Source organism: Schistocerca nitens, chromosome 8 (genome assembly GCF_023898315.1).
Source record: "Schistocerca nitens isolate TAMUIC-IGC-003100 chromosome 8, iqSchNite1.1, whole genome shotgun sequence".
NCBI classification, from domain to species: Eukaryota; Metazoa; Arthropoda; class Insecta; order Orthoptera; family Acrididae; genus Schistocerca; species Schistocerca nitens.
This window is the reverse complement of record NC_064621.1, coordinates 348,045,596-348,057,982: the sequence shown is the minus strand read 5'-3', so window position 1 is coordinate 348,057,982 and position 12,387 is coordinate 348,045,596. Positions and strand designations below refer to the sequence as shown.

Below are 12,387 nucleotides of genomic sequence, written 5' to 3'. Positions count from 1 at the left end.
TCAAAGTCTGAATCTTCATCTGCAATGTTCCCAGCTGTCTGACAATGGATTACATTCTAGTAGAAACCAAGATTTTCGTTTTCAAATGGCTCTGAGCACTATGGGACTTATCATCGGAGGTCATCAGTCCCCTAGAACTTAAAGCTACTTAAACCTAACTAACCTAAGGACATCACACACACCCATGCCCGAGGCAGGATTCGAACCTGCGACCGTAGCGGTCGCGCGGTTCCAGACTGAAGCGCCTAGAACCGCTCGGCCACTCCGGCCGGCATTTTTCGTTTTCTTCCCAAATTTGTCCGAAATGCTTATTGAGCAGGAAATCAGTATCCCTTACTTTAGCTTCCTTTAAGGCTCTTCCAATTCTGATAACGTTTGGCTGCATGGACGAGTAGGCTTTGCCTCGTCTGCATATCCCTCTTCCTTCACCAGCGTTCATTCTATAAGCCACTTCACTAGTGCGTTTCTTTGTTTAGTTCTGGTGATCACAACCTGTTTTACGGGGGCAATACTGAAGTGCCATTGACTAGGTGGCTTAATGACATCAGTAACTGCATCCTTCCAACACAGATTGTTGACATCTTCTCCTAATTGCAAAACTATTCCGTGATCCTCAAACACTTCATTGTACTCACTCGGTGAGGTAATTGTAACTTCAGACCTGAGAACCTTTTCTATTCGGCCAAAAATTCTGTCGGGTGGTAGAAACGAATGTCCAACCATTGTATAGAATATCTTCACTCGTTTCGCGTTGACAGGAGCTTGTTGTGTTAGCCAATAGCACAGCATACCCAACATCGTCTGGTTTTTGTTTTGCCCTTCACAGCTGTCTGACATCAGTCGGATGGTATGGATGTCAGTTAGGTCTGTAGATGTTAACCTGTGATGTACACAAGACACAATTTCATTGGATCCCTTTGCAAAGTCTTTTTTCTTTCCATATGTATATAAATGTGTTCTCCTTGTTTTGCCGTGAACCAGATGGTCCTTGACAGATTGTAAAATTATACACGTACATTTGACATGTATAATAAGCACTTTGATCTTGAAGTTTAGGCAGTGGAAGGTTTTCCTGGCAGTCAAATGTCAGGGTTATTCCACCATTGTCCTCAACTTCCATTACATCATAAAAAGCATTTGCCTTAGCTTTGTGTAAAGCAAGTTGTGTTGTCAATTCTTGTTTCTTCACCTTATCTCTAGTTGTTCGTGTTAATGGCTTCATTTGTTGTTCTAAACTGATGCACTACAGCCATATGAAATGACCATAATTTATATTAACATAAACCTAAAACATCACAGTATAACTTACTGCTTACAGAAATGTTGGTAATGAAGTTCTTATTATTTCCATGCAGTGAAATAGCACAAAATACTAAGGATGAGGAGTAAATCTTATCTCGTGCGTTTTGCTTTGTTCCTCTTCCACTCAGAAGGATTGGCCGATTTTTTACTGCCTTTTCCTTTTGGAACTGATTGTATAAATCTTCCATCAGTAACATCCATGATTATGGAGGAAATGATAAAGCACTCTTCGTATTTTATCCATCAACAATACCACAAACGCTCTCCACGCACTCACAAACAAGCCAAGCCAAGAAAAACGCGCCAATATGGCTAGGTAACAGTTGACGTGCTACTGTTTTTTGTTTCACACTAGTTAGCAGTAGGTACAACTTGAGAAATTGCCACCCATAGGCTCAAAAGTAAAGTTCATGAAGTAGTAAGCTGGGAAGGCTATATTATTCGGACAAAATATATAATGTGTACAAAGCCAGTTTTGCATCTTCAAACCTTTTTAATAACGGCGTATGCTAAGGGTACACCAAGTTCTGCTTCTTTATCATACAATGGATTCACTCAGTTTTGATTCGCGACCAGAAGTGGAAAGACAGTGTTTTGCATCTGAAGACGGTTTTCGAGGTACACTTTAGGGCAGAAAAAAGCTGTTTTGTTCGTGTTTTAAGAGGGTAATCGATAGATGGCAGCACAGAGAACAAAATGGTGGCACCAACTCATTTTCGAGAAAAAGTAGATTTACAGCAGTTTGCATCTGGACCCCTCAAATAACACAAATCATTACAGTAAATCTACTGAACTAGCTTCAGTATTTGCAAACTCCTTGAGACTGTCATTCATAAAACTTTTATCCGTTATGCAAGTGGAACACTGCGACTTTGACAAATAAAGGTTTTCAGAAATAACTGCAACAAATCACCTTTAGCGATGCTTTAGTTTTTCTTACACCCAAATCGCCTAGTGACTCATCTTTAGATGGTACTCACTTTGAGTGATTGTAGCATTGTGGGAGTCGTATAGCTATGATAAGAGAGAACAAATGAAACAAGTAAGAATTGAATATGACGAGGTGTCATGAATTATTTACATCGTAAGTTCGGCTTGAAGCCTTTACTTACAGTTATCAGCAGAAATGGGTTTACCCCTGGTGTACACATTATTCTGGGAAACATAATTCATGTTTTCCAGTTATATCACATTACTACACAAGCTTTGTCACAAGCAACAACTCTCAGTTGCTCTACAGGATATAAACTAAGCAAAGAGCGTAATTAAACTTGATGTCCAAAAAATTTGAGCTTGAGCAAAGAGTTCTATTGTCAACACTCGCATTTTCAAAAGTTGTACATAAATTTCTTGAATTAAACATTACAAGACACAACAGACATAAAGCCTAAAATTATAGGAAACTCGCCATATCAGATGTTATTTTAAACAACACACCATGCCATCCCAATCTACACAAACTAGCATTCTAACTTATACACAACAATTAAAGAACTTAACATTTTAAAAACAATAGCTTTCAATAATGCTCATGACCCATCCATAGTTGACAAATTAGATGCAAAAATGAAAACCGATTAAACAGCCTCTAAAAACCAGGCCAAAGCAGCAGATGAAACTAAATGGCTCTGAGCACTATGGGACTTAACATCTATGGTCATCAGTCCCCTAGAACTTAGAACTACTTAAACCTAACTAACCTAAGGACAGCACACAACACCCAGCCATCACGAGGCAGAGAAAATTCCTGACCCCGCCGGGAATCGAACCCGGGAACCCGGGCGTGGGAATCGAGAACGCTACCGCACGACCACGAGATGCGGGCGGAACTAAATATATCTCTATATCTTTTTTGTAACATCTCGTAGCAATTCGCAAAACTGTCTAAACCACAAAACGTCAAAATATGTTTCTACAAAAACAACAGTATACAAAACAAAATAGTTTATAACACTAAATCAGCTGGCACATCTTTTCACAAATCTGTTATATATAAACTAACTTGAGATAGCTGCTCCAGTTACCACATAAGGCAAACAAGAACAAACTTTAAAATCTGGCATAAAGAGCACATTGACACAATCCATTTAAAAAAGAAGATGAACAAATCCAGTTTTGCTTTCGATATAACACGAAATAGTCACTCCATTACAGATACAAAAACATACATCCATGTTCTGCACACTGTAGACAAGGAAATGAAGATGTACATTTGCAATAGTTAGAGACTTTCACCCATAACCATAAATCACCCAGCATCATTTAAATGAAGAAACTGATTTAGTAAACATCAAAATTTTTCATAATTTTGAAAGATCTTTAACCTTGAACAACTAAACTGTTAATATGTAAGACCGACACACACATACCACGCACACACACGACAGAAACACACACAAAACATCACCCACTACACGAACTATCGAAATGCCCAGGCGACTTACCATTATCATTAAATGAAGCCACCGGCAAGCGAAGCTCTTCTGTCTAGCTATTAATGAACGGGTAATAAACAAGAATAACTTTAAACGTAATTTCAATACCAAAAGTTATAGAAGAAACATCGCCCTATACTCTAAGCGTTAATTTTGAAATAATGAACATAGGTTACTTTTGTAATAATGCAGCCGGCAGGTGTGGCCGTGCGGTTAAAGGCGCTTCAGTCTGGAACCGCGTGACCGCTACGGTCGCGGGTTCGAGTCCTGCCTCGGGCATGGATGTGTGTGATGTCCTTAGGTTAGTTAGGTTTAATTAGTTCTAAGTTCTAGGCGACTGATGACCTCAGGAGTTGAGTCGCATAGTGCTCAGAGCCATTTGAACCATATTTAATAATGAATGTAATTAAACCTGTATGTGTATTTGTTGTCATCAGCATGCAACATTCAAAAATGGGAGTGTCGACCAAAGAAATCTGTTCCAACGCAAATTCTTTGAATGCCTACATTAGTCATGCTTACTGGTTTGTTTACATCAGGGACGTGAAACTCATTTACGGGCTTCTGGTAATGTGACCTTGGTTCGCCGCCAGGCCACATGGCGTGCTATAAGTTTATCAGTCCATCATTTCGCTTTCTTATTGATTCACTGAAAGTATTCAGTATTTGTGTTCATTTCGTGGTACACAGAAACTGCTTTCATGGTGTTGTGTTCTTGTGTGTACTGCACCCTTTGAATTCCATTGTAAATGTGTTGCTCGTATTCTGCTTGAGTTTTGGTCGTGTCCGTAATATTCCATGGAGAAAATGATTCGATATTTGTTTCATATAAAAAAGAAGCTGGTTTCATCGAATGGTGTACTATGGATTCACTTATATCTGTTCCTTCTTATGAATCCTTGTGTGACCTGCTCGATTTAAACGGTTTATGAGTATATTGCTCGGTTCTACTTTATTTTTGTTCACACCCGTAATTGTTGCTGTATAAATCCAAGTTCGTAGGTGTACCAATAAAGTTTTCCTTACACACACGTTTCTGTGTTAATGTCCTGTACATAATTTCAAAGTAGTGAGCAATTCACTTCCACCCGCTGACAGTGATATTACAGTCTATACGTTTTTAGCGATCACGGTCGCGAGTTCATAGCTCTGGAGAAACCGGTGCCACGCGTCACAATCAGTTTTAAGGTCTCTACTGCGAAAGTTAATGTTTTGTTGCTCATTAAGTTGCGTACGAGACAATAAATTCAAGTTACATTAGTTCGTGCAACTCAGTCACCTGAAAAACAGTTCGGTTCTATTCACGACAATCGCAGTCCATTTTCGTGAGCAATGTCTCTACTGTTTATAATACTCAATGAATCTTACAGTATTCACAGTCTACCATTTCGTTTCATAACGTCCATGTCGAAATTTAGTTTACACAGCGACCAAAAAATAAGAACGCGGCCATAAACTTTCGTGTAATTTTGTCTAGCACGATTACGCAACATAAACGGCGCGTACCCCACGATACTGCACACATCCTGAATTTCATTCACTGTTCGACTGCAACTATCGACATCACTGTCGCATCCAAGTTCATAAAACAGTGCTGCATACATAGATATGGAGAGAGACTTCTGTGTCACATCAGACGGGTCCTGTTCTGGACTTGGAGTCAGTCTATTTCAAATATTGCAAAAGGATGGCAAAAGCAAAATTAACATGATCAGCTGTGCAAATAGGGTGTTATCTAAAAGCAAAACGACATACCCAGTGACAGAACTGGAGGCCCTGTTGTCGTCTGGTCTCTCAGAAAAATTATTGCGTTTACACTTTTCATATTAGAGTTTATTGTGGCCGTAAAGCAATGAGCTTTCTTCTTACTTGTAAGTTAGTTCAGCTACAACTAACTAGGTGGTGTATTTTCCTGTAAGACTACAATTCCGAAATCATATACACCAAGGTCAGTGAGAACATGATCGCTGATGCACTTTTCAGGTCACCCCAAGGGTTGCCTGAATGTGCTGAGTTTATTGAGCAGGTGACCGATTATGTGATTCATCTGATGAAAAATCCGGCACATCATCGCTAATATCTCGATACGTCTAAGAATATGAGTACATTGCAAGATGCGGATCCCAGGTGGTAGGGAGCCAAACAAATTATACAGAAATTATCTTCACACAAGTTATCAAAATCCAAAAAATTATATAATGATATCTTGTTTCACCACAACGAGCCTGCAGCAGATTGTTTGGTTTGTGGGATTGAAGGGACCAGACTGCTAAGGCCATCAGTCCCTTTTTACACGACCGGGAAACACCCACAAAGAATAAAAACAAACATGGAGTTCACAAGAGACGACACAGGACAAGAAAGACTCAGATAGGGACCAGACAAAAGGAATTAAAATCACACAGAGGGGACAGTGGTTGACCGACCATAAAGACCAAAAAAAAAAAAGGGAAAAGCCAACCACCAAGAAATGCACTACAAAAAAGCAGTCTAAAATCGTAGGCCAAAGGCCAGACTCAACACAAAAAAAATACAAACACTTAGATCAAATGATAAAAGCCCCCTGCCCGAATAAAAACGCAAAATTAAGCCTGCCATGGCAGCGTCATCTGTTAAAAGTGTAGGGAGCATATCAGGCAGCGCAAACGTCTGCTTGAGCGCAGTTAAAAGGGTACAGGCCAACAAAATGTGGACTACCGTCAAAGCTGACCCGCAGTCACATAAAGGTGGGTCCTCACGGCGCAATAAATAGCTGTGGGTCATCCGGGTGTGGCCAATGCACAGCCGGCAAAGAACACCAGACTCCTTGTGGGGGACCCACAAGGAGGAGCGCCACGCACCGGTAGCCTCCTTGATGGAGCGAAGTTTGTTTGGTGAAGGAAGGGTGCGCCGTTCTTCACCCCAGGTGCGAAGTACCTTCTGCTGCAAAACGGACCTGAGGTACTCTCCGAAAGGCCAATCTCTAGACTGGTGCACCGACAGCCTGTTTAGCCAGCGTGTCAACAGGTTCATTGCCCGGGATGCTGACATGGGTCCACACATAGACCACAGAGCGGCCGCAACGGGCAAAAGTATGGAGGGTCTCCTGGATAGCCATCAGCAGACGAGAGCGAGGGAAACACTGGTCGATAGCACGTAAACTGCTCAGGGAGTGACAACAGATAACGAAGGACTCACCTGAGCAGGAGCGGATATACTCCAGGGCGCGAGAGATGGCGAGCAGCTCAGCAGTGAAAACACTGCAGCCAGCCGACAACGAGTGTTGTTCATAATGATCGTCTAGAGTAAGAGCATAACCGACACGACCAGCGACCATCGAACCGTAGGTACAGACAACGTCAGAACCTTGAAACGCGGCAAGGATTGAAAGGAAGCGGCGGCGGAGAGCCTCAGGAGGGACTGAGTCAGTCGGGCCCTGTGCCAAACCGAGCCAAAGGCATGGGCAGGGCACACGCCATGGAGGTATGTGCAGAGGGGCCCGGAAAAGAGGTGGAAGACGGAAAACCTCGAGCCCAGAGAGAAGAGCTCTGACGCGAACCGCTATCATACACCCTGACTGGGGCCGCTGTTCCGGAAGATGGACGACCGACTGAGGGAAAGGAGACGATAACTGGGATGCCTGGAAAAGCTACAAACGTGTGTAGCATAATCGGCCAGTAATCGTTGGCGCTGGAACCGCAGTGGAGGGACACCTGCCTCCACAAGTATGCTGTTGACAGGGCTTGTCCGGAAAGCTCCAGTGGCGAGTCGGATCCCGCTGTTAAGGATGGGCTCCAGCAACCACAATGCAGAAGGAAATGCCGAACCATAAGCCAGGCTCCCATAATCTAGACGGGACTGAATTAATGCCTGGTACAGCCGTAGAAGGGTAGACCGACGGCACCCCAGCTGGTGTGGCTTAAGCAACGAAGAGTGTTAAGATGCAGCCAGCATGTCTGTTTAAGCTGCCAAATATGAGGCAACCATGTCAACTGGGTATCGAAAACCAAACCCAAAAACTAAAGCATCTCCACCACAGCAAGAGGTTCGCCGTCAAGACAAAGCCGTGGCTCACGGTGAACAGTGCGACGTCGGCAGAAATGCATAACGCAGGTCTTGGCAGCCGAAAACTGGAAGCCATGCACTACAGCCCAAGACTGCGCCTTGCGGATAGCGCCCTGCAGCTGCCGTTCAGCAGCTGCAATGCCAGTGGAGCTATAGTATTGGCAGAAGTCATCAGCATACAAGGAAGCTGAGACAGACGTTCCCACCGCCGCAGCGAGCCCATTAATTGCAATTAAAAAGTGGCAGACACTTAAGACAGATCCTTGTGGTATCCCATTCTCCTGAACTCGGGAGGAATTATGGGAGGCCGCAACTTGCACACGGAAGGTACGAAGCGACAGAAAAGTTTGTATGAAAATCGGCAGTGGAGCCCGAAGGCCCCAACCATGAAGCGTAGAGAGGATGCGATGTCGCCATGTCGTATCGTATGCTTTCCGCATGTCAAAAAAGACGGCGACCAGGTGCTGACGGCAGGCAAAGGCCGTACGGATGGCAGACTCGAGTAGCCAACTTAACCGCCGGCTCACCATGCATTCGAGCAACTTGCAAAGACAGTTGGTGAGGCTAATCGGGTGGTAGCTGTCCACCTCCAGTTGGTTCTAGCCAGGTTTCAAAACGGGGATTACGATGCTTTCCCGCCATTGCGACGGGAACTCACCCTCTACACAGATACGGTCGAAAAGGTCTAGGAGGCGATGTTGGCAGTCCACCGAGAGGTACTTGAGTATCTGACAGTGGATGCGATCTGGCTTGGAAGCCGTATCAGGGCAAGCGGCTAGGGCACTTTGGAATTCCCACTCACTGAACGGAACATTGTAAGATTCAGGGTGGCGTGTGTGAAATGAAAGGCTCCGACGTTCCAACAGCTCTTTCAGCGAGTGGAAGGCCAGTGGGTATTTCACAGAAGCGTAACTCTGAGCAAAATGCTCCACTAAGTAATTTGGAAGTGTGGCATAGTCAGTACGGACTGCTCCATTCAGCGAAAGTGCAGGTACACTGACTGGAGTCCTATAGCCATAAATTCGCCTAATCTTGGCCCAAACCTGCGATGGAGAGTTACGGAGGCCAATGGCGGAGCTATATCTTTCCCAGCACTCCTGCTTGCATCGGCGAATGAGGCGGTGGGCTCGCGCACGTAGCCGTTTAAAGGTGATGGGGTGTTCCAATGAGGGATGCTGCTTGTGACGCTGGAGGGCCCTCCTGCGATCTTTAATCGCCTCAGCGATCTCTGGCGACCACCAAGGCACAGTCCGCCGCCGAGGGTACCCACAAGAACAGGGAATGGCAGAGTCTGCGGCAGTAATGATGCTGGTGTTGACCGTGTGAAGCACCGCATCAGTGGCGTCATTGGAAAGAGGCTCAATAGTGGCAAAGAGGTGAAAAAGTTCCAGTCAGCCTTACTCATAGCCCATCTACAGAGGCGCCCAGAAGAGTGACGCTGTGGGAGCGACAGAAAGGTCAGAAAGTGGTCATTACCGCACAAGTCGTCGTGCACACCCCATTAGACAGATGGTAATAGGCTAGGGCTGCAGATCAAAAGGTCAATGGCACAGTACGTGCCATGTGCCACACTGAAATGAAGGCACCATTATTTAAAAGAGAAAGGTCGAGCTGTGCCAACACTTGCTCAACAACGCGGCCTCGGTCTGTTGCCACTGATCCACCCCACAGAGAGTTATGGGCTTTGAAGTCGCCCAGTAACAGAAAAGGTGGCGGCAATAGGGCTATCAGCACAGCCAGGACATGCTGCGGGACATCACCATCCGGCGGAAGATAGAGACTGCAGACAGTAACAGCCTGAGGCATCCACACCCGATCAGCGAGAGCCTCTAAAGGTGTTTGTAGAGGGACAGAATCGCTGTGAAGAGAGTGAAGGTCGTAGAGGCAGACGCCACCAGATACGCTCTCATAAGCTGTCCAGTTCTTATAATAACCCAGATAGCCACGGAGGGCGGGGGTTTGCATCGCTGGAAACCAAGTTTCCTGAAGAGCAATGCAGAGGAAAGGGTGAAGGCTGAGAAGTTGTTGGAGCTCAGCAAGATGGTGGAAGAAACCGCTGCAGTTCCATTGGAGGATGACATTGTCCATGGTTGAGAAAGGCGTGAAGAGACTGAGAAGGCAGATTAGGCCGCTGGGTCGCCTGCCAACACCGATTGAGTACCCATACGAGTGACATCCATTGCGTCCGAGGGTCCGGCGCGATCTAGGTCCTCAGCGGACGCCAGAATCTCTACCTCATCCTCAGACGCTGAGCTTGTAGGGAGCGGTGGGATGGGTGCCACCGCAAGGTCTAGATTCTTAGGTGCCTTCTTCCTTTTCTCGCTGTGCCTTCGGTGGTTCTTGCTGGGAGGACTTCACTGGGTCAGTCTCCGGGATGGACGAGGACCTTTAAGCCCTATGACCAGCGACATGTGGTTGCTTCAGTCACTGGTGGGTGTCCGCCTTTCCACTGGTCAGCAGCTGGGAAGGGAAGGCCCCAAGGGACCCCTTCCTGGCGAGAGGAGCCGAAGAAGACTTACGCTTCTCCGGCTGGGAAGTGGGAACTGATGCCCCCGATGGTTGAGGAGGTGTTGCTCCTGAAGTAGATGGAGCAGGAGCAACAGGGAGTGAAGTGACCCCCACCATCAAGGGGGCAGGTGGAGTCTGACGGATCAGAGAGCGAAATGTATGTGATGAAACAGGGGACAGTAGAACCACTGTCACAGCGGCAGTGTAGGTAGATATCATTGGCACAGGATGGAGTCTCTCATATTTCTCCTTAGCCTCAGTGTAGGTCAGTTGGTCCAGGTCTTATATTCCATTATCTTTCGTTCTTTCTGGAAGATACTACAGTCCAGAGAGCAAGTGGAATGGTGTTCTCTGCAGTTAACACATATGGGAGGAGGTGCATATGGAGTATTGGGATGTGAAGGACGTCCACAATCTCGACACTTGACGCCGGAAGTACATCAGGATGACATATACCCAAACACCGCATCGGGGGTGGGATGTATGGCTTCACATCACAGCAGTAAACCATCACCTTTACCTTTCTGTGTAAGGCGTCACCCTTGATGGCCAAGATGAAGGCACCGGTGGCTACCTGATTATCCCTTGGACCCCGATGGACGCGCCGGACGAAGTGAACATCTCGTCGTTGTAGGTTGGTGCACAGTTCATCATCTGACTGCAGAAGTAGATCCCTGTGGAATATAATACCCTGGACCATATTTAAACTCTTATGGGGCGTGATGGTAACTGAAACATCCCCCAACTTGCCGCAAGTGAGCAACCTCCATGACTTGGCAGAGGATGCTATTTTGATCAGAACTGACCCAGAGCGCATTTTGGAAAAGCCCTCCACCTCCCCAAACTTGTTCTCTAAAAGCTCCGCAAAAAACTGAGGCTTCGTCGACATACCTCACTTACAGATGAGGTACTGGGGTGAATAAACTCCGTTGCCTTCTTTAGACATGCGTTCCTCCCATGGAGTGGCCAGGGAGGGAACTGAATTCAGATCGTATTTCTTGCCATTGAGGTTAGACCTTGATCGCTTAGAGACTGCTGGTGGAGGCCCACCAGCGAGAGATGATGTACCACACTTCATTGTTGGTCATCCGCCCTGATGCCACCCACTCCAACCAGGGGCTCTCCCCACAGGCGCCACCCAGCCACAGCAAAGACCACCTGGCAGGATGGCCTTTGCTGGGAGTCCTGATGCCCCAGGGAGATAGCCATCTACCCATTGGCATACGTGGGGAGGTAGCAGCTCAGGAATCAGCAGTGTGATCCCTGTGTAGTCAGGGGGCTACCAACAAGAGGGTACATGACGACCCCACCACAACGGATTGGCTACCATGCTGTATTTCAGGTGTCGAATATCCATTAGTATCATGAGGGCGAAGATGGAAGTGCACAATGGAGGGAATGTATGCTACCCAGAACACACTGCAGCTGAAGTGGCCGGAACTCGGTGCAAGTCCTACTCCTTGATAATATCAAGTGTGCCAGATCTTAGGGCGAGATGGATTTATGACACACCACATAAGGCGTCCTTCCCCAAATGGTATGCACGAACAGAAAATTTTGAAAAGTAAACCCCTTAGGGGACCATCACATTAAGGCCGAAACATTAGAAAGTCCTTTTAGTCACCTCTTACGACAGGCGGGAATACCACGGGCCTATTCTTATCCCCGGACCTGCAGGGGGGCCTGCATCAGAATCTTGGTATGTATGCGTACCTCATGCCCATCAGGGTCTCCTGATTGGAACACACATATGGCGAGGGGGCATGTGGGGGTAGAAAAGTGTGTGGACCAAAATTGCATCCTATTGTTATCTCCCCAACCTGCACAGATAGATATATATTTGCCACCAACCTAACTAGCCTTTCAGAGGGTGAAGTCGATAAATCTATCTATAAAGGTACCGCTACACCTGATGCTAATGTCAGGACCAGGGGAAATAGCATCAACTCACAGTATGATATTTTCACTTTGCAGCAGAGAGTGCGCTGATGAGAAACTTCCTGGCAGATAAAAAAAAAAAAAAAAAGCAAGTGCTCTACGACTGAACTAACCGAACATGATGCGCTACTTGTCCTTAGAGCTTCAGTTCTGCCAGTAC

At 45.9% G+C, this 12,387-nt stretch overlaps 1 protein-coding gene across 7 annotated transcripts in view; it reads left to right on the top strand.

Annotated features, from left to right (window-relative positions):
- LOC126198547 (brachyurin-like) overlaps positions 1 to 12,387 on the top strand; it is a 443,832-nt gene that overhangs the window by 34,986 nt on the left and 396,459 nt on the right. The gene's annotated exons all lie outside the window — the stretch shown is intronic.